A 21,473-nucleotide genomic window follows, 5' to 3' on the forward strand; every position below is an offset into this window, starting at 1 on the left:
GTCAAAAGCTATCATCTTGTAACGTTTGTACACTGCAGATAAATGATAATTTCTTAATAATTTTGCTAAGTTTCATATGGAGCTGGTAAATAGCCAATATCCTGCATTCAGTATGAATGAGAGAGAAAAGCCTATTCATATTTGTAAAATAGATGGGGTAGATTTCAGTTTTTACTCTTCATGGATGTCTGTATTATCACCATTTCTCTGGGGACTATTCTGATATAACAAATATGCTGTCAAGCACAAAGAAATATACTACATTTGGAGTGGCTGGAACATGAGTTTCACCCTAAATAAAGTGCTGAAAGTACTCTGCCATCTTGGACTCTTCAAAGCCTCAGCTGGCTTTCCAGAACTCAAAATACATTGCCACGCATGTACAATACCTGCCGCATTGTAGAATGTTAAGACAATAGAGGCATTTATTGGCAGTCTTTTCTGCAGTTCTGTTGGGCCAGTACTTGATGTTCTTTCTCGAGGCATATCATCTTCAAGGACCAGTAGCAGTTCTGATTCATGCTTGCCAGTTCCCAAAAGTTCAGCAGTGTGCCACAGGGTGTCACGATGTTACCTCATGGCCACTGGAGTGTGCTGGAGTGATGCTGCTCCTGCTGGCTGTCCTTTGAACTTATAACATCAAAGAGTATAAAATAGATGTTTAATAGTTACGAGGAGGAGGAGGGTAGCTCTGCCCTCCATGATAGAATAGAGGCTGTATTTTGGTCTTGAGTCAACACCTCTACCTGTATCGGAACACGTCCTGGTTTACAATACCACACCCTTTGGCCTGATATCTGTGGCTGAATCACCATGTAAATTATCAAAAGAAGGGTTCTAATTTGCCACATGGATATGATTAATGTCCCCGTTGCAGTGAAAACAGAGGTGTCAACTACTACTTCTGCTTGCAATGCACTGATTACTGGAGCCTCTAACAATCTCCCCCAAGGTGCAAGGAGACCACACAATTTTGGACCAACTTGCACCTTCCAAGGCCATTTTACCTTGTGTTTTCTGGGCTCTAGGTCCTCAGGGGAAGGAAGCACAAGATGATTTATGGTGCCAACTTGTGGCTTGAGTGAGGTGTCATTGCCTGTAATTTGTATCCTAAGTGAGGAGGCCCAAGTGGTCTGCAACATTCTTGAAGTACTGGGTCTGCCATCTCCTGGTCTCTCCTTCAAATCCTGCCAGGTTTCACCCCTGCAAGTCCAGACCTACAAGGATTATGAATCTGCTTTCAGAGTGGCCTTCAGGATCCCGTTTTACCTATTAGGCCTTCTCCCATTGGATTATAGGGCAAGTGAAACCACCATACCACCATTTGATGCTGTGGTCTTCGGCCCTCTTCTGCACAGTTGCATCCATCAAATGTGTAGCTTGGTTACTCTTGATGACCTGAGGAGTCCTGTATGACACCATCAACCTAGTTAGTGCTGTAATGGCATAGGTTTGGTTTTTCTTTGGTACAAGGATCAGCTTGAATCAGTCCACTCATTGTATCAAGATATGATAGGGCATATCTTGCGCCCTTGGATCAAGGAAGGAAACCTATATAGTCAATCTGCCATTACTGTAATGGGTTGTGCCCTCTAGCAAGATGGGCTATTGTTTCCAGCAGAAGTCTTGGTCTCATTTGCAAGCGTCACAGTCCTGATGTTCTTGGACAATATCCAATACTCTATGGGCAGCCCACATGCTTTGGCCACTGCTCGTATGTCCTGCCTGTCATAGTTTCTGATGCATCCAGTGGGCTATGTCTTCTGCTGATGTATTTTCCAGCCATCTAACTTGAGCCAGTGTGTCAGCTTCATCATTGCCCAGCAAAGGTCAGTGTCCAGGAACTTGGTATGTTCATACAGTCCTGTGCCTAACCATGTTCCATATATCAACCCACATATCTTTGCCCCAGATAGGTCAAGCACGGATCATCCAATCCTGAGTGACCCAGAGCTTGAGCCCTTGGTAGACTGCCCAGCTATCTGTGCAGATGTTCAGCGTGCTGTTGCCAGGCTCTTGAGTTATCACCATCCATACTGCTTGTAGCTCAGCCCACTGGCTCGTTTATCCATTCCCCTCTTTGAACCATATTGTTTCAATTGAGGGATGGTATGCAGCAGCTTGCCGCCTACTTGGGTTCCCTCTGTTGGATCCATCTGTGTACCAGGCACCTTCTGGAATAGGGTATTTCCACTCCTGTACAGGACTCTTCTCTGGGCAAGTAACCAGTATTTCCTCAGGTGTCTCACTGTGATGTTACTGGCCCAAGTATCTTTTACAGTTCTTCCTTCAGTGGAGATGATGACAGGCAGCTTCTCTGACTAAGGTAGGTGACCAAGCATGCTACTGTTTGTGGTTGGGCCATCCTGGACTAAGGAATGTGGCTTAGGTCTTTTACCCACTCCTGGATTAGCAAAATTGTTTTAACAATAACCTCTGCAGCCTGAGTTTTTGGTTCTACCGCCTGCTGTGCAGAATAGGTAGCCCATAACTGCTTTTCAACCATGCTATATCTCTCTTCTGCCCCATGCCAAACCTGTGGCCAGAATCCAATTGGGATTTGAATGGAACTCTGGTGCTGCCCGCACACCCCAGCCAAACCTTTCTTGAGTTAAACGCACATCTAGTTCAGATGGAAGGGTTGAATCAAATATACCCAGTGCCTGAGCCTGTTTAGCAGATATTTTTGCTTGCTGCAGGGCTTCTTATTCTGTTCTATCCCAATCCCATACTTAGCCTTTTTTTGTTAATCGATACAGAGGTTTTAGTAGCTGTGCTAAGTGGGGCATACAGGATCGCCAGTATCCTAAAATACCCAAGAATTCCTGCAACTGCTTTGGTTTGATGGGAACCAGGAATGCTTGAATCTTGTCTACGATTGCTCTGGGTAATACCTTAGTCCTACCTGTGCAAACAAGACCCAGGAATATAACAGATTGCCCTGGTCTTTATACTTTGTTTGGGTTTATAGCCCACCGTTTTTCCTATAAATAGGCAGTTAGTGAAGTTACTGTCTTCTCTAATACCTCCATTTAGTTAATATAAGTTCCTTGATGTAGTGGTACATTTTGAAGTTTGTTTCAACTTGCCAAGTCACTCACCACCTTATGACAAAAGGTAGGCGAATGCATGTGCCCCAAGGCAGGACTTGAAAAGTCCACTGCCTGTTCTCCCATGTGAATGTGAACTAGTCTTGTGATTCCTTAGTAAATGGAATGCTGAAAAGTGCATTTGCCAGATCCAGAATGCAGTGATCTGTTTCTATTTCTCTACTTATTCATGAGGGAGGTGATTTTGGGTACAGCCACAGAGATCGGCGGTGTGACTTTATTTAGTTCTCTGTAGTCTACAGTCATTCACCACGTACCACCTGACTTCCTGACTGGCCATATGAGGGAGTTGTATGGGCTGTGTGCAGGTCTAATGATCCCTACTCTCTCCAGCCCCTGCACAGTCTTGGTAATTTCCTCTTGCCCACCCGGGAGTTCATGCTGCTTTGTATTTGCAATTTGGAGTGGTTGTGGCAAAAAAAAGGCTCCATTTTCACATGACCCCTTATAATTGCCTGTACCACCTGGTTACTGATACATCTTTCCCTTAATCTGAACTCTCCCACAGTGGTTTGGAGAGTCAGACCCGACAGGATGACTATCCCCAATATGTACTCTGGAACTGGGGCGATAGACACCTTGTATTCTCAGGGTGGTAGACACCTAACTCCCAGTTTCAATCACGTTTGGGTTACGGGGATCATCTGCCCCCTGAACCCACTTATCATTGCCTTTTTGACTGAAAACTGGATTGGGTCCCCATATATGATTGATGCTTCTGCCCCAATATCTATTAGTGCCATAACCCATTGCACATTTTTTCGGGACCAGTGAATCATTATTTCAATGTAGGGTCTCTGGTCCCCAATAGAGATCCTAGTCTTGGGGAATTTTGCTTCTCTGTCACGCCATCAGCTCTGCAGTCTCTAAGTACTTTTCCTCTTATGGCTTGACTGGCTACCCAGGCCACCTGGGGAGGTTTATGTTTTTTTGACGGGACTATGAAGTTTTCTAGATTCCATGTGTTTTGTGGAATCCAGTCTACGAATCTAACTCCTTCCCTTTTAGGGGAGGAATCTCTGCCTGTCTGGTAGTGGTTTTCATAGTTGTAATAAGAGCTGATTAGGCTGTCCACTGATCTTTTGAAATTGAAGTCCCACTCTAATCAGGTCATTGAACATTCGTTTTCTTGGGACGCTGATGGGTCCAGATTGAATGACCTTAGGGCAGGTCTCCTAGGTGATGGTGGTGGATGGAACTCTGACTTTTCCACCACCATTCAAACATTGTGTCTGGCCTGTAGGCACCCCCTGATCTGCCACCAATTGGGAGGCCTGTTGTATTATGGCCTCTGGGGTCACCAGGGGATTCAGTTTGGATACCAAAGTACCACAATGATGTGGTGGAGCTTGCTGCAGGATGAGATCCCTCATTCCTGCTGAAAATTTCATCAAGCCCAGGCTCTCAAAATCCTCCTCATAGATTGCCTCTTTCATGCCTAATTCTCGAATGTAGTTTTGCAAGTCCTCCATAGAGGACCATAGGCCAGTATTTAACACTATGTCACTCTTATTTGGCCACGTTATATGGCATGCAGCCATTAACCATTTCATCAATGAATGATTTTTTTCATCTTGGTGAACTGTTGTGTATGGTTCTTGCCTGAGGGCAGGTAAGTGGTAATGGATGCCAGTTTTGAAACTTCCAGTCCATTCACCACAACACTTTCTGCCCCCATGCCATATAATCAGATCAGCCATGCTGGCACACTCTTTTTCGGTTTTTGTCTAAACAGCTGTACTGGATCCATTAATTCATCTGCCATGTATGGGCAAGCTGTTACATGTAGTGCGGTCTGGGCAAGGGGTCACTGGTCAGGGGGCAACTCTGCTAGCCTATTCTGCATTCTTTTCTTTTTTTGAGTTACAACTGGTCAGATTGCAAAGAGTTCTAGCTCTTGTGGAGCCTCAAAATCTGACTCTTAGTGCAGTTTATGTGGATTCTCTTGTACAGGGTCCCCAGTAATTTCTGGAGAGATATTCCAGATCTTCTGTAGGGGAATGATGGGATTAGGTTTTTTCCCTGTCAAAATTATGACCTGCCTTTCCAGTTCTTCAACACAATCACACAATAGTTGATTTTGATCAGTGAGAGCCGGTTCAAGGCCATCAGCAGTGGCCAGGCCAGCATGGAGGCAGCTAACTGTTGTTGTCAAGAAGTGAGTACATTTTTGCTAAGACTCAGCCAGGCAGGGTGGGGACTCCTGGACATTTCCTCCATCCCTCAAGGGGCCCATTATTCAAAAATAGAAGCAATCCAATTATGTGGGGATCCTGGGAATCCTGGGATGTACCCTGGAAAAACTTTACTCAAAGGGCTAGTCTTTCCTCATACCGTGACATTGTTCAGAAATGCCATGGTAACTATTTTAGGAGGCTTATAATTGAATACTTTTAAAGATATTTGGCTGCCTGGCTCACTGAAATGTAGAGAAAACAAAGGCGAGAATTATATAGACCTTAGGAGAGCCACATTAGAGCTACATTAATCCATGGACATTTCTCAAGGAGTAATCCCACCGTGAACAACAGAAAATAGATATAGGCTGCCCAGGGAGGTTGTGGAGTCTCCTTCTCTGGAGATATTCAAGACCCGCCTGGACAACTACTTGTGCGACCTGGTGTAGGGAACCTGCTTTGGCAGGTTGATCTCCAATGATCTCTGGAGGTCCCTTCCAACCCCTATGATTCTGTGATTCTGTGATTCTGCTATTATAATTTTGGCTGGACAGGGAGAACATACTTAAAAGAAAATAAGAAAAGTTTTCTCCTTAATTTTTTTAATCAAATGTTAAAGGCATTTTCAGCAATGTTTTTCTTGTGGTGCTGACTCACTACTTTTCTGAATTGAAGAGTTGAATTCAAGGACCACTTCTTATTCAGAATTTTTTCACTATCTGTTACAAGTAGTGTTAGATAACTGGGAGAATACTAAAATTAATTTAGATTCTGGGTGTTATTTTAATGAGAACACAACAATGTCCATTTAATAGTGAAAAATTCAGCAAACTTCTCATCCTATCTTTAGACTTATTGCTGTTGCTGTTGGTGCAATTCCAGTTCTGTTAGTGCTTGAAGAAAAAGACCATAGGAAATAAGGCTCTTCTAACTAAAGTCAGAATTTTCTATCTCACTTGCTGTATGTCATCTAAATAGCCATTAGTTAGGCTAAGAAGATCCTCAGATAATCTCAAGCATTTGATTTTTTTTTTTTTTTTAATTTGCCTTAAATTGTCCTGGGCTATATCTTTCCTACCCTACCATGAATGATGAAGTGCATCAAATGCATGCAGAACTGTATTCATTTGTCAATCTCCTCTAGATAATTTCAGGAGAGATGTGAAAATGCCAAATGCTGATAGAGTAGCATGCTCTGGGTTGTTCTTTTTAACTTCAACAAGCTTTTTCATTTTACTGTTCAGAAAATTGGCTCTTGTTAAAATTTGAAACCCAAATGTCCTTGTTGAAATTATGTCAGTTTAACTTCATAATGCCACATTAAAAAACACTGGAAGTTTTAGGATTGTCAAAGAGAGGCTGAGGTAAGCTTGACCTTGCTGTCCTGAAAATGTTAGAATTTACCACAGTAAAAATGAGGTGGAGGGAATACGTTCCAAATATAAATGCTATCCCTACTTTTTAAAGGAGCTATAAAAAGCAAACAAAAAACAACAACAACAAAAAAACAACATATATTGTCCCCATTCCTGCAAACAGGAGTAGACTTTAACCTTCAAGTGCAGCTTGTATAGAATGCTCATAGGGCTAGGGGTAATCATTGCTGGTTTAGGGTGATGTAGACGTATTTTAAAAACAGAAGATAACTTTATTCCCTTCAGATGAGGCTCTTTCATCGCCTGTGACACGAGAGCAGAGATTGCTTTCCCTTTTCCCTTATTGCTATACACAAGATTCACCCATCAAAATTCTGCATTAACCTTCAGAGCATCAAAGTACTGGTATATGTTCCTGCAGGCTAGATCCATTCACCTCTGACACGAAAAAGAATGGGTTGTTGAAATTCTTCTGTGGCACAAATACAAGGAGGGCAGAAAGTTTTCTGAAAAGAAAACCACGTAAAGACATTAGGAAGAAAATATGAAATGGTGGGGTTAAGAGTTTTGTCCTTCTTTCAGGGAGAAAGGAGGTAGAAAGAAGATGAATTGCTGTTATTTTTTAACCAGCTTTACACTGTCATCAGAGTCAGAACATGAGATCTGCAGTCTCACTTTAAAGCAGTAAGAGCACTCAAATTTTTCATGTGTTAAATCTGATCATGACTTTATAGGAGCAATATTTTATAAGCAGCTGGTAAGACAAGCACATTGCATTCATTTTTTGGGGGAGAGTACAGGACTAAACAGCATGGCTTTTTTTTATAGTTCTCTAAAGAACTATAAAGTAGGCATGGTGCTGGCTTTCTGTGCCTGCTGATCCAGGATAAGCATCTACTCTGCCATGCAGCTCCTGTTGCTTATTCCTGAGTATCATTCTTGATGCCTGCCATTTTCTGAAAGTTTATTTGCCCCTCTTCCTGGATCCTACTTTCCTACAAATCTGTTCTCCTTAATAGCTGCCTCCACGGATGAAGTATGCAGCATGTGTCATTGCCTCATATATATGAAAAGCTTTTTTAACTCTAAAGTGTATGAGCAGAACCAATTCAAATATTACTGTATCATTTTAGGTAACGTAAATATTAGAAATCATAATGAACAGAAAAATACATTTTTCAAAACCATTGAATTCTTTGAGTTTAAAGGGACCCTTAAAGATGATTTCATCCAGCTCCGCTGTGATGAACAGGGACATCTATAGCTAGATCAGGTTGCTCAGAACCTAGCCCATCCTCACTTCAAATGTCTCTGGGAACAGAGCATCCACCACATCTTTGGGAAACCTGTTCCAGAGCCTCATCACTGATAGTAAAAAACCTCTTTCTCTTACCCAATCTGTATCTCCCCTCTATATGTTTGAAACCATTTCCCCTTGTACCATTACAACAGACCCTACTAAAGACTGTCCCCTTCTTTCTTATAGCACTCCCTACAAGGACTGGCTGAGAGAGCTGGGATTCTACAGCCTGGAGAAGAGAAGGCTCCGAGGAGATTTTGTAGCAGCCTTCCAGTACTTGAAAGGGGCCTACAGAAAAGTTGGAGAGTCCTGAGGAGGGCCACAAAGATGATCAGGGGGCAGGAGCACCTGCCCTACAAGAAAACAAGCTGAGGGAGCAGGGCTTGTTCAGCCTGGAGAAAAGAATGCTGTGGGATAAGCTAATTACGAACTTCCAGAACCTAAAGGGAGCCTACAAACAGGAGGGGAGTCAACTCTTTGAAAGGGTAGATAGCAGCAGGACAAAGGGAAATGGTTTTAAGTTGAAGGAGGAAAAATTTAGTTTAGATGTCAGGGGGAAGTTCTTTACTATGAGAGTGGTGAGGTGCTGGAATAGGCTGCCCAGAGCGGTTGTGGATGCCCCATCCCTGGAGGTGTTCAAGGCCAAGTTGGATGGCCTTGGGCACCCTGATCTAGTATTAAATGTGGAGGTTGGTGACCCTGCATGTGGCAGAGGGGTTGGAGATCCATGATCCTTGGGGTCCCTTCCAACCCTGGCCATTCTGTGATGCTGTTACTTTTTAGAAGGGTCAGTAGCAACAGGACAAGTGAGAATGGTTTTAAGCTGGAAGAGTGTTGATTTAGACTAGATATTAGGAAGAAATTATTTACTGTGAGGATGGTGAGATACTGGAATACGTTGTCTAGTGAGGTTGTGAATGCTCCCTCCTTGGAAGCATTTGAGGCCAGGCTGGATGGGACTTCGAGCAACCTGGTCTAGACAGAGGTGTCCCTGCAGGAATGTTGGAACTAGATGATCTTAAAGGTACTTTCCAACCCTAACTATTCCATGATTCCTTAGATGCTGCAAGGCTGCTATCATGTCTTCCTGGAAACTTCTTTTCTTCAAATTGAACAATTTCAGCTCTCTCTGATTATCTTCTCTGAGAAGATATTCCATCCTTTGGGCCATTTGTGTGGCCCTCCTCTGGATGCACTCTAACAGGTCCGTGTCTCTCCTGTTAGAGAGTCTGCGGTACTCTAGATGAGGTCTCACTAGAACAGAGTAGAACAGTAGTGTCACCTCCCTCAACATGCTGGCCATGGTTTTTTGTTTTGGTTTGGTTTGGTTTTGGTTTTGTTTTTGTTTTTTTTATGAAGCCTAGGATAGAATTGGCTTTCTGGGCTGTGAGGGCACACTGCTGGCTCATGCCCAGCATGCCATCCACCAGTACCCCAAGTCCTTCTAAGCAGCGTTGTGCACAATCCTTTTGTTCCTCACCTTGTTTTGATAGTGGGGGTTGCCTTGGCCTGGGTATAAGTCCTTGTAATTGGATTTGTGGGACCTCATGAGGGTCTCCTAGGCTCAATGCTCAAGCCTGTTTAGGTCTCTCTGCACGGCATCCTGTCCCTCAGGCATGTCAACCACACCACATAGTTTGGTGTCATCCACAAGCTTACTGAGGGTCTACTCAGATGCACTGTTAATGTCATTGATGAAGATACTAATGAGGAGCAGTCCCAGTACAGACCTCTGAGGGTCATCATTTGTCACTCAGCTCCACCATCTCATCAAGTCATTGACCACCACCCTCTGAGTATGATCTTGGAACCAGCTCCTCATCCATCAAAGAGATCACCCATCAAATCCATGTTTCCAATTTAGAAAGAAGGATGTTATGGGGTACCATGTCAAAAGCCTTACTGAAGTCCAGATAGATGACATCAGTGGCTCTTCCCTTGTCCATTTGTGCAGTTACATCATCATAGAAGGCCGCTAGATTGGTCAAGAAGGATCTGCCCTTCGTGAAGCCATACTGGTTATGCCATACTACCTCCCTCTATTCTATGTCCCTTAGCATAAATTCCAGGAAGATATGTCCTATGATCTTTCCTGGCACAGAGATGAGATGACACGTAGGTAACTCCCTGTGTCATCCTTTCTATCCTTCTTAAAAATGGGTGTGAAGTTGCCTTTTATAAAATCATCAGCACCTTCAGCTGATTGCCATGACTTTACAAATATCATCAAGAGTGACTTGGTAACTACATCTGCCGGTTCCCTCAGGACTCTGGCATGCATCTCATTTGATCTGTAGACGTACAGATGTTGAAATTTCCCAGGTGGTTGTGAACTGGCGATCCACTCAAGGAGTGTGCAGAGTAGTTGCCAGTAAAGACTGTGGCAAAAATATTGCTTTTTCCTTGTCTGTTGTTATCAGTCTATATTGCTCGCTATGGGGGATACTTCCTTTTCTGACTTACATACCTGTAGAAACCTTTTTTGTTCTTTTTTACACCCCTTCTCAAGGTCATCCTGACACCAACCCTACATAGCCTAGCAAAATACCCACTACTCTTTCCAGGGTAGCTACCCCTGTCTCCACTGCCTAAACATTTTCCTCTTCTCCAGTTTGACCAGCAGGTCTCTGTTCAGCCATGCTGGTCTCTTGCTTTCCTTTCCTGATTTGCTATACCTGAGGACAGTGAGCTCTCGTGCCCTATGAAAAGCTTTCTTAAGGACCTGCTGTTCTGCTCCACTCCCTTGTCCTTGAGGGCAATTTCCCCGGTGTTTTAGTTGACTAACTCCCTGAAAAGCTGGAACTTGGCTTTCCTAAAATAAAGTATTCTAATTTTACTTTTTGTTTATCCTATATATCCTTCAGTGGATATAGAACACAAATTGCATGGTCAATACAGCCACGGAAGCCTCCGATCTTGATTTCAACAATCAGTTCAATTGTATTGGTGAATGACAATTCCAACTCCCTGTTGGAACTGTCTATTATTTGACTCAGGAAGTTATCCTTGATGCATTCCAGGGGCCTCCTGAATTGCCTCCAGCTCACTGTGCAACTTTTCCAGTAGCTGTCAGGGTGGTTGAAATCCTCAATGAGATGAGAGCCTATTATCACAACACCTATTGTAGCTAGAAGAAGGCTTTATCAGAAGGCTCTGCTTGATCATTCAGCCTGTAAAAGACACTAACCAGAATGCTCCCTTTGTTGCCTCAGTCTCTAACTCTCACCCATAAGCTTTCTACTTGCTCTTGGCCATTCTTCAGGGCAGCTCATCACACTCTCTTCTTTTCTTGATGTAGGGAGCAATACCTCCTCTTCTCCTTCTTTGCCTATCCCTTCTGAACAGCTCATAGCTGTCTATAGGTATCACTCCAATTCTAGTAATCATCTTACCATGTTTCAGTGATGGCAACTGTGTAATGGTTTTCTGCTAGCACAGTGACTTCCAACACTGTTTCCAAGGCTCTGTGTGTTGGTGCACAGGCACTTAAGTTGCACAGACAATTATACTATCTTCTTAGAGGATAACTCCTTAATTCCTTTGAAGTATTTCACTAGAGTTTCCCTGTTGCCTTCTCCTATTGTCTCAGTGGTTTCTGGCTCATTGATGTAAGATCCCAAGTGTGCTGCACTATTGTCAGCACATCTCAGGATAGCAAGTTGAGGGCACCCCTTAGTACCTCGCTATTCCACTCTAGTTACGTTGCACCACACCTTATCATGAGCAGTCTCACTAGTAACCCCTGCCCACTTCAAACCTTGTTTAAATCCCAGCCAATGAGCATGAACCTTATTAGCTTTGCTGCAAGTACCCTCTTCCTGTTTTGAGAAGGGAAAATCATTTCATGCCTGCAATCCAGCAACATGTAGGGCATTCTGATATTAAAAAACAATAATAATAATAATTGGTAGTGACTGATGCCACAAGGCCAAGTGTTCATAGATGACAGCAGTGACTTTTGCCTTGTCCAGTTACATCATCATAGAAGGTCACTGGGTTGGTCAAGCAGGATCTGCCCTTGGTGAAGGTGAGCTGGTTGCCCCCCATCACCTCTCTCTCTTGTGAATGCCTTAGAATAGCTGCCAGGAGGATCTGTTTCATTACCTTCTTTGGCAGAGAGATGAGGCTGACAGATAAGTACTTCCCTGAATCTGCCCTTCTAGCCTTCTTAAAAATGGGTGCAGTGTTGCCTTTTCCAGTCACCAGATACTTCAGCTGATTACCATTACTTATATAACCTAAAGTGGCTTAATGACTACATCAGTCAATTCCCTTGGGATTCTGGGATGTGTGTCATCAAGACCCATATAATTATGGATGTTCACATTCATCAGGTGATCATGAACCTGATCTTTGCCTACAGTGGGAGGGAATTGTTCCACCAGTACTCACCTACAGAACCATCCATTTATATGTAGAGTAGCTGCCAGTGAAGAGTGAGACCAAAATTTGTTGAATACTTCAATCTGCAAGTAATCTCTCCTATTTTATTATGTTGAATCATGACATCAGACATGAATGTTGGTAGTATGACAGTAGGGGTTAAACCTTCCCAACAATATTGCATTATATTTCGCTGCCATGTTACAGATTGCAGAAGAGGGGCAGGCTGACAAAATAGTGTCTGACATGGAAGTTGCATATGAAGCAAAAGAATGTCAGTGAATTCCTCCACGCAGAAAAAATTGCCCATTGACATTCATTGAAACTTGCTGAAAATTTGTAGAGGTCAAAACAGGGGATGTTATCACAGTGATAGTGTGTGGTATGTTTCAGAAACAATGTAATAGCAGCTGTAAAAATGTGGGTCATCTCTACGAGTACAGATTTTTATGAGTCTACCATGCATGCTCTTGTTCATCACTGGCAAAAATGCATAGCTAATGGTGGTGACTATACTGAAAAATAATGTTTTGTAGTTGGGAATTTGCTCTGTCAAATAATATTATTGTGCTCTTTGTAACTGTTGTAGTTTCCATGGAAATAAATTGGAGACATTACTTTCAGTGCAACTGTAGCAGTTAGCAACGACTTTTTAAATCTTGGGGTAAAAAGTGTAACTGAAATATTTCAAGAACTAAGTTGTTTAATCATATCTAAGTAAACGCCCAGTAAGAAGTGGCAGACTTATAGTCCAATTGGAAAACAATGGCATTTGAAGCATTTGACTCACATCTCATTCATTGTTTCAACGAAACAAATGCATTTAAAGATCCAAATTCGGGTTATCATAAAAAATTCTTTGTCCATAATATGCCTCCAAAATTTTCCTATAAATTAGGTTAGAATATTTTCCTTCAGATATATTTTCAGTTGATTTATACCTGAGCAAGAGAAAATTATTATTACGTAGAAAAAGATGAAGGAAAAGTTCTTATTGAAATCAGTTGTGTGTGTCATCCTTCGCAGTATGCTGAATGTGTTTAGAATCCTGATATAGCACATAAAAATGAGCAATGAGAGTGCTCAATGTACCTACAGAAGTGGTAATGCAAAATTGCATTTCTCCTGTTCCTCCCTACCTCACTATTCTACATGCTTCCAGTGTAGTCACTGCAAATGCACAGCATGTTTAATATGCTGCCTCTTGACTTTTTTTCTTAGCCTACAGCCTATAGTGCTAGATAACACAGGACAAAAGGAATTATCGGGAAGAAAGCAGGGGAAAAACTGAAAAAGAAGTATTGCAAAGGAGTTTAAAAAAAAAAAAAAAGCACACTGGAGCAATTTATTTCATTGATGTGTATAGACATATATACAGACACAGATGTACATGAACAGTGTTATTCAATCTATACTTTACCCCGCCCAGGGTCTGTGTTCATTTTTACTCTGAAGTAATCACCTTTTGCCCCCTCTAACAAAATCAAAGATTTCTTTTGAAGTTGCTTTCTTTACAATGAGCATGGTTTTTTTTGTTTTTTTTTTTGTTTTGTGTGTGTGTGTGTGTTTTTGTTTTTTTGTTTTTTTTTTTTCTCTTGAACTGTAGGACCTGTGGCAAGAAAATGAAATACAAAGCTGTGCACCTTTGTGCTGGATTCAAGCAGAAGGCTGAGGTCTGCTGTCTACATCATCACAATTCTTTTTACAAAAATCTTGTTGGGGAAATAAAGACGGTGACAGATGATGGGACTCTTGAGCTCACAATCAAGCCTAGCAGCTGCTGTCATTACCAGGACAAGACAAAAACAGCCTCATTCATCTGTGGTGTAAATGCATCAATGTCAGCAGATGAAATTGTCTCAGAGAAATATAGGTCTTTCTGATGTAAGGGAAGATAAGCAACAGAAAAAAAGTCAAGCCATTTCATTAAATATGCAAACTGCAATAAAAAATACAAAGTCTCTAGCTTTTTGCTCTGAACACTCCAGTAAATAAAGCTCTCCATTTAGAAATGATTTCACGCATAGCACTGAGTAGTTTCCATGTAAAGCCTTTCATGTCAACTGGCTAATTATTAAAATTAATAATAATTTTGCTATTAAAAATACATCTTCCACAGAAACAAGAACCTCATTTTGTTGGGCATGAGATCTCTATTTGAGGATTTGTGTAATGGATTGCTAAGCAATTGGAACAAGATTCTTTCACACAGCTACCGCCTTCTTTAATAGTCTGTGATTAGGTACTAAATCTCAAAAGACTACTATTTACTGTTCTGTTTAGTACAGGACTGATAATTCTTATGTTTAAACACAACTAACAATGTTGTGTTTAATGGCCAACAACTAAAAACAGTTTGTAATGACTGGTTCTAATGTCACTGCTGATCCTAACACTCACAAAACAATAATCTTTCTTTTCATTTTATTATGAAAAATTAAAACACTATAAAAGAACAAACAAGGTGAGAGTTTGGAAGAATAATATCTTTTCATATTCATATTATTAATTTTGTTAACTACAGTTTTAATTTGGGAATAATTTTTTGGAGGTCTTCTTCGTGCACTGTTTTTCCTGGAGAATCAATTTCTATTGCAGAGGGGTGATTTTAATCTACTTTGTTGAGATTTCGTATAGTCTTTAGGCCCCTGAACACTGCACAAGATTTTTTTTTTCTGACTGGTGTGATGTCAGAAGGGCTACAGACTGGCCTTATTCCCAGTCCCAGCTGCAAAGAGCAGTTCAGGAGGAGCTGGTGAACCTGCCAGATCAAGTTGCAGCTTTCCTTCTAAGAGGAGAAAGGGAATATCTGCACAGAGGCATGGCCTTGCTGTGGACCAGACAGTCCCAGCAGCTCTGGTGATAGCACCACAGTCACACTGCTATAGACTCCAACACCAGGGCTGGCTCACACCCAGCCCACTCCCAGCATCTCCACTGAAGATATGGTCTCCCCCCTGTAGTTTTCTGCACAGGTGGGCTCTAATTAATTCTGTGCTTAAAGATTTAAAAACTACACTCAGACCCTGGTAAGTCAGAATGGTAAGCCATTGTCTTTCCTTCTCCTCATTTTCACCATTACAAATAATTTTATTCTCCTCTGACATAACTGCAGAAGCAGAATTCAAGACATATTAACCCTCTTCAGAAACCTCTCTCATTTACAAGAAAGTTAAATATCCCAGTTGCACTGACAATTAGACTTCTAGCTTTGGTCCCATCCAAAGAGAACATTTGATACATATGGAGGGTAGGATTCAGATTTGACTTCACTTATACCAACAAAACTAGGGTGCAAACCCATTTTGTTAATGTTAATTGCAGAAGTTCAAATTGGATGCCAAATTTGATTCCTAATGGAAGACTTAGTAGTCTGTATTTTAAACAAGGCACTTGGTACCCATCCTGTGCAGAGATGCAGAAATTTTAATCTCAGAGATTATATTCGCACTTAGCTTCATGTGAACCTTAATTAAACTTCACTGAAGTGATTATTTTTGTACTTTTTCTATTCAATTTAAAGAAACAACAAAAAAAAGAGCCTTTATTTAAGGCTACTTGCATTCTGTGAATTATGCCCTTGCATAGATTTTGATTAACCGTAACACTGAATTATGATGAATGACTCATAAGGAATATGAAGGTACAAGTTTTTAACTATTAGTTTAGAATACTCCTATACTTAGTATTCAAGGACATAGTTATTAACAAAAAATTAGAAACATATATAATGCTGGAAATATTGTTACACAAGTGGGGGGACATTATGTGAGGCAAGAGGCTCCTTGCTCCCTTGTAGGTGTAGTAAAAGAGGTTGGACTCCTTTGCTAGTACAGAACAAAGAAAGCTTATTGTAGGTGCTTACGAGCTTTTATACCCATGCAGCAACAACAGGTCACATGTAGGAGCCAGATGCCTTGTGTGTGTTTATGTCTAGCTCAAGTTTCTAATGTTCTTGCTTACTCATTAGCAATTTAATGACTTTCTTTGTCCCACAGTTACTGGGAAACACCTGGAAGTGTTCAGTGCCAGATTGGATGGGGCCCTGGGCACCCTGATCTAGTATTAAATGTGGAGGTTGGTGGCCCTGCCTGTGGCAGGGGGTTGGAGATTCATGATCCTTGAGGTTCATTCCAACCTGGGCCATTGTGTGATTCTGTGATTCTGCCAATTTTGTTTTCATTATGTTTAGGAAAGAATGTCTGCTGGAAAGAGAAGAGGAAGAAGCATGTTAGTACTCCTAAAACCCACATCCTCAGTCACTTTTTATTAGTATTGAGAAATTCAACCAAGTCATATTATAAGAAAACTTTGAACTGTAAGGTAAACTCTGGAGCAGTCATCTGTCTTCTAAGATTAGCGAAATTCAGTAAACAATCTAATTGGAAATATCTCGACAATATATTTTGATGAAGCTGTAAGCCAAAAATTTTCTCCTTCAGTTTTCTGTATCAGTTAATGAACTATTTTAATCTTACAGTGACTCTTACTCTTGACAATCACCCTTTTGTTCTTGGCAGAGGCTGTCGAGGAATGATGTTCATTGCCTCACTCTAGACTGCTTTCTGGATGGACTTTCTTCGATGTTCTCACTAAATTATTATTTGTGTCCCAGGGCCCCATACTTGTCATGCAAGGGCTGCTGGAAAAATGTGCTTAGATGGGAGAGGCATCACCAACGACCCCAAGCAGAAACCTGTTTCTATTCCTCCTTGCCACCCAGATACCCTCCTTCTAACTGGCTGAGAGAGGATAGGGGATCCACCCCTACTTGCAGAGTGTTCTCCTGGTGCCTCTCTTGCAGAGATGTCAGGTACTGGCTTCACCAGTTGATCTCCTTTTCACAATCCCTGATGCTTCTAAATCTTTCTACCTCCTCCTTTAGCTGTTCCACCAAATAGAGTAGATCATCCACTTGCTCACATTACACACTGGTGGTACCTCTGCTAACCCCCCCACAAGTAAGCCAGGCTTAGACATTCCCTGAAGCCAGACAATCACACAGACACATATTTATGTAGGCACTCAGTTTGGATCACCACAGTTTTTTTCCTTAACTGATGCTTTTCATCCATAAGAGAAAAAAGATGCGGTCCATTGAAGAAAGTAAAGACAAAGAGCTTATCACTGCCTCCACAGTGAGTGTAAATAAGTCTTACTGCTTCCAGTTTGAGTATTTGACTCATTTAGACTCTACTCTGTGTTGTTCTCTAGTTGTCTGAGTCAACAGATTCCTTATTGATCTCAGATATGTGCCCTAATTATTCTCATGGTTGAGTTGGTTGAAGAACTGCCTGTGTGAGAAGTAAGAGCATGATGTGATCTGAATAAAATAAATGAAAAGGGAGGTTTGGTTTTTTTTGTTTGTTTTTTGTTGGTTTTTTTTTTTTTTTTACCTTTAACACTTAGTCATTTCCTTGTAATGCCCCATAAGGAGTACTACCAGTACTGCAACATGCAGTACTGTGCATGACACAGGAGTACAATAACTAACTGTATATATAGCCAATGAATATACAGATGTTATAATTATGAAATATACTAGAAAGCTTAACTAAGCAAGTTATTATACCAAAAGAAAATAGTTAGAGTACTTACCCACATCTGCAGCTTGATGTAAAACTCCAAAGGAGGCATCACTAGAAAAAGATCCTTCCCCACTGGCAGTCAGCTCTTAAATGGGTCTAGGAGAGGTAAAGCCAGGCTCCACCCCTTCCTGCAGCACAAGTGAATTGCCTTTACCTGTGCTCCCGTGGCTGACTCATTTCTCACCTCAGGTGATCAATCAGAGTTTCAGGCCATGATTCAGCAGTTCCCATACACTTCACCCCTTCACAGCATGAACCAATGATTAGGTTGACTAAAGGGTGAGCTTTTCCTAATACAGAGATCCAGTAGACTACAAAGCTGATACAATTTCCATCGCAACGCATGTTGGTACAATTCAAGATGTGTGATAATTGGTGAACGTTCATATTCTTTTATGGGTCAGTGCTTGATGGTGTTACAGGGGGCATGAGGTTGAGAGGTGCAGGTCCGTCCTCTGTTCCATCAGTCCCACGTAAACTGGGTGTTGCACGTGATCTGACAGTAACACTGGAATGCTGTGATGGCATTTTGTTCCTTCCAGTGATCCTGAAGGCTCAGAGACTCACAGGGAGAAATACAGATGTTTCAGAGGTACCAGAAGGGGAAGGTCTGCTCTCCAGGGCAAGATACAGGCGGTATTTCTATCCTGGGTCAACACTTCTGCTTCTACTGGAGCATGTCCTGGCCGCATGTACCACACTTTCTGGCCAGATGTCTGCAACTACATAATAATATCAAGCACCAAAGGGGGTGGCCTGAACTGCCACAGGGACATGATGGGGGTCCCTTTAGCAATGAAGATTGGAGTGTTGACCACAACATCAGTAGACCATGTACCTATTACTGGAGGAACTACTGAGCCTCCCACCTCCAACAATCTCCCCGAAGGTGCAAGGTCAGGGCATATCTCGCTCCTTAAACCGAGGAAGGGGCCCAATGTAATTGACCTGTCATCGCTGGAGAGGATTTTGTCCTCTAGTAAGATGGGCTGTTGTTTCGGGCAACAGTCTCAGTCTCATCTTAGAGCAAGCGTCACAATCCTGGCATGCCTGGACAATGTCAGGTAGCTGTATGGGCAGTCCCCAAGCTTTAGCAGCTGCCCACATTGTCTTTTGTCATGTATGCTGTAGCTTCTGATGTAACCAACAGGCAATGTTCCTGGATGGTGAATTCTCAATCCATAGAACTTGGGCCAGCGTGTTGGCCCGGTGACTGTAAGGGCTGATGACTAGAGACATGGTAGACACGTACAGTCCTGTGTTTGACCATATTCCATATATCTAACCACATCTTTGCTCCAGATTGGTCAGGCGTGGATAGTCCATTCCTGGGTGGCCCACTGTGCAATCCAAAGAGTGAGCCCCTGGTACACAGCCCAACTATCCGTACAGATAGTCAGGGTACCATCACCAGGTTCCTTGGTTATGAACATCCACACAGCTCTCAGTTCTGCCCATTGGCTGCTCTGACCATCCCCGTCGTCAAACCAGACTGTATCAGTGGAAAGATGCATGCTATCGCTCTCCACTTGCTCGGGTTGCCCTTGCTGGACCCATCTGTGTACCAGGCATCTTCAGGGATAGGATATTTTCCCTCCTGAACAGGACTCTTCTCTGGCGAAGAGACCAATATTCCTTTTGGTGCATCACAGAGATACATCACTGGACCTAGGTTCTTCTGGAGTTCTTCTTTCAAGGGGGATGAAGACAGACTACTCCTTTGGCTGAGGTAGGCAACCCGTCGTGCCACTGTTTATGCCTGGGCCACCCCTGTTCTAGGAAGGTGGGTCAGATCTTTCACCTACCCCTGAATCGGCAGACTGGTCTTAACTATAACTTCAGCCGTTTGAGTTATCACCTCTACTGCCTGTAATGCCAAATAGGAAGCCAATAACTGTTTTTCAATCATACTGTATCTTTCTTTTGCTCCATGCCAGACCAGAGACCAGAAACCAATGGGGGTCCGAACAGAACTCTGGCATTGCCACAGGCCTCAACCAAAGCCGTCTTGAGTAACGTGAATGTCCAACTCGGCTGGGAGGATAGGATCAAATATACCCAATGCCTGGGCTTGTTTAACTGCCAGTTTCACCTGTTGAAAAGCATCCTGTTCTGTTTTCCCCCAATCCCATAGCTGCCCTTTTTTTGAGAGTCTGTACAGTGGCCTTAGCAGCTGCACTAGGTGAGGTATAAAGGAACGCCAATAACCCAATATACCTAGAAATTCTTGCAGCTGCTTTGATGTTGTAGGGTCTGGGAACGCCTGAATCTTATCTTTGACAACACTGGGTAGTACTTTGGTCTTTCCTGACCAAACCACCCCCAGGAATTTTACAGACAGGCCCAGACCTTGCACCTTTTGGGGATTTATAGCCCATCCCCTCTGTTGTAAATAGGAGGTTAATGAATCTGCAGCCTGCCTTACCTACCGCCTCCATTGAGTCGGATGTCAACAGGAGATCATCAATATAATGATACAAGAAAACATCATCAGGTTTCTTCCAATCAGCCAGGTCGCGCGCCACTAGATTGTGACAATACATTGGTGAATGTACATACCCCTGTGGCAGGACCTGAAAGGTCCACTGCCTGCCTCCCCACGTAAACACAAACTGATCCAGCAATTCCTCAGCAATTGGGATACTGAAGAACACATTTGCTAAATCAAGGACACAATGATAGGTTTTTATCTCCCTACTCAGTGTGTCCATTAGGGAGGCAATATTGGGTACAGCCACATAAATAGGCGGCGTGATCTTATTTAACTCCCTGTAATCTACCATCATTCTCCATGTGCCATCCAACTTTCGCATTGGCCATATGGGGGAATTATATGGGCTGTGTGCAGGTCTTATAATGTCCACTTTTTCTAATTCCTGCACCATTCTTGATATTTCATCCTGCCCACCCAGGAGTCTATGCTGTCTTACATCGGTAAGCCGGCACTGTTTTGGCAGGCAAATTGGCCCATGTTTCACATGGCCTCTTAATATTGCCTGAATCGCCTGGACACTAGTACACCATTGTCAGAGTCTGAACTCTCCCACAGTTGTCTGGAGAGCCAGACCCCATAGAATATCTATACCCAGGATGTATTCCTAGGCTGGGGCAATAGACACCTTATACTCCTGGAGTGGGAGATGCCCAATCCCCCAGTTTCAAGCATGTTTGGCAATAGGATTAGTCTGTCCCCCAAAACCACCAATCATCACTCTGTCTCCATCAAATTTGGTCAGATCTCCGTAGATAATTCATGTTTCTGCTCCAGTATCGACAAGTGCCATAACTCCCTGGACATTTTTCCGGGACCAGAATATTGTCAATTCTACATAGGGCCTCCAGTCCCTTCTGGAGGCCCTACGGGGACTAACATCTCTTGTCACGACATGAACTGAGCCAAAGTTAAGCCTTTTGTTTCAGGTGCCCGAGCCACCTGAGGGAGCTTCTTTTTTCTATTGGGAACAATGAAATACTCTAGGTTCCATGCCATCATTGGTACTCTTACTGTAACTCTTACCCTTGGTTTCTGAGGGTAATTT

General features: G+C 42.5%; 1 pseudogene; it reads right to left on the reverse strand.

Annotated features, from left to right (window-relative positions):
• Positions 1-4,889: 4,889 nt before the first annotated feature.
• On the reverse strand, positions 4,890-20,819 carry LOC146544566 (uncharacterized; annotated as a pseudogene).
• Between the last annotated feature and the right edge of the window lie 654 nt (positions 20,820-21,473).

Source organism: Meleagris gallopavo, chromosome 3, assembly GCF_905368555.1.
Source record: "Meleagris gallopavo chromosome 3, MGAL_WU_HG_1.1, whole genome shotgun sequence".
NCBI classification, from domain to species: domain Eukaryota; kingdom Metazoa; phylum Chordata; class Aves; order Galliformes; family Phasianidae; genus Meleagris; species Meleagris gallopavo.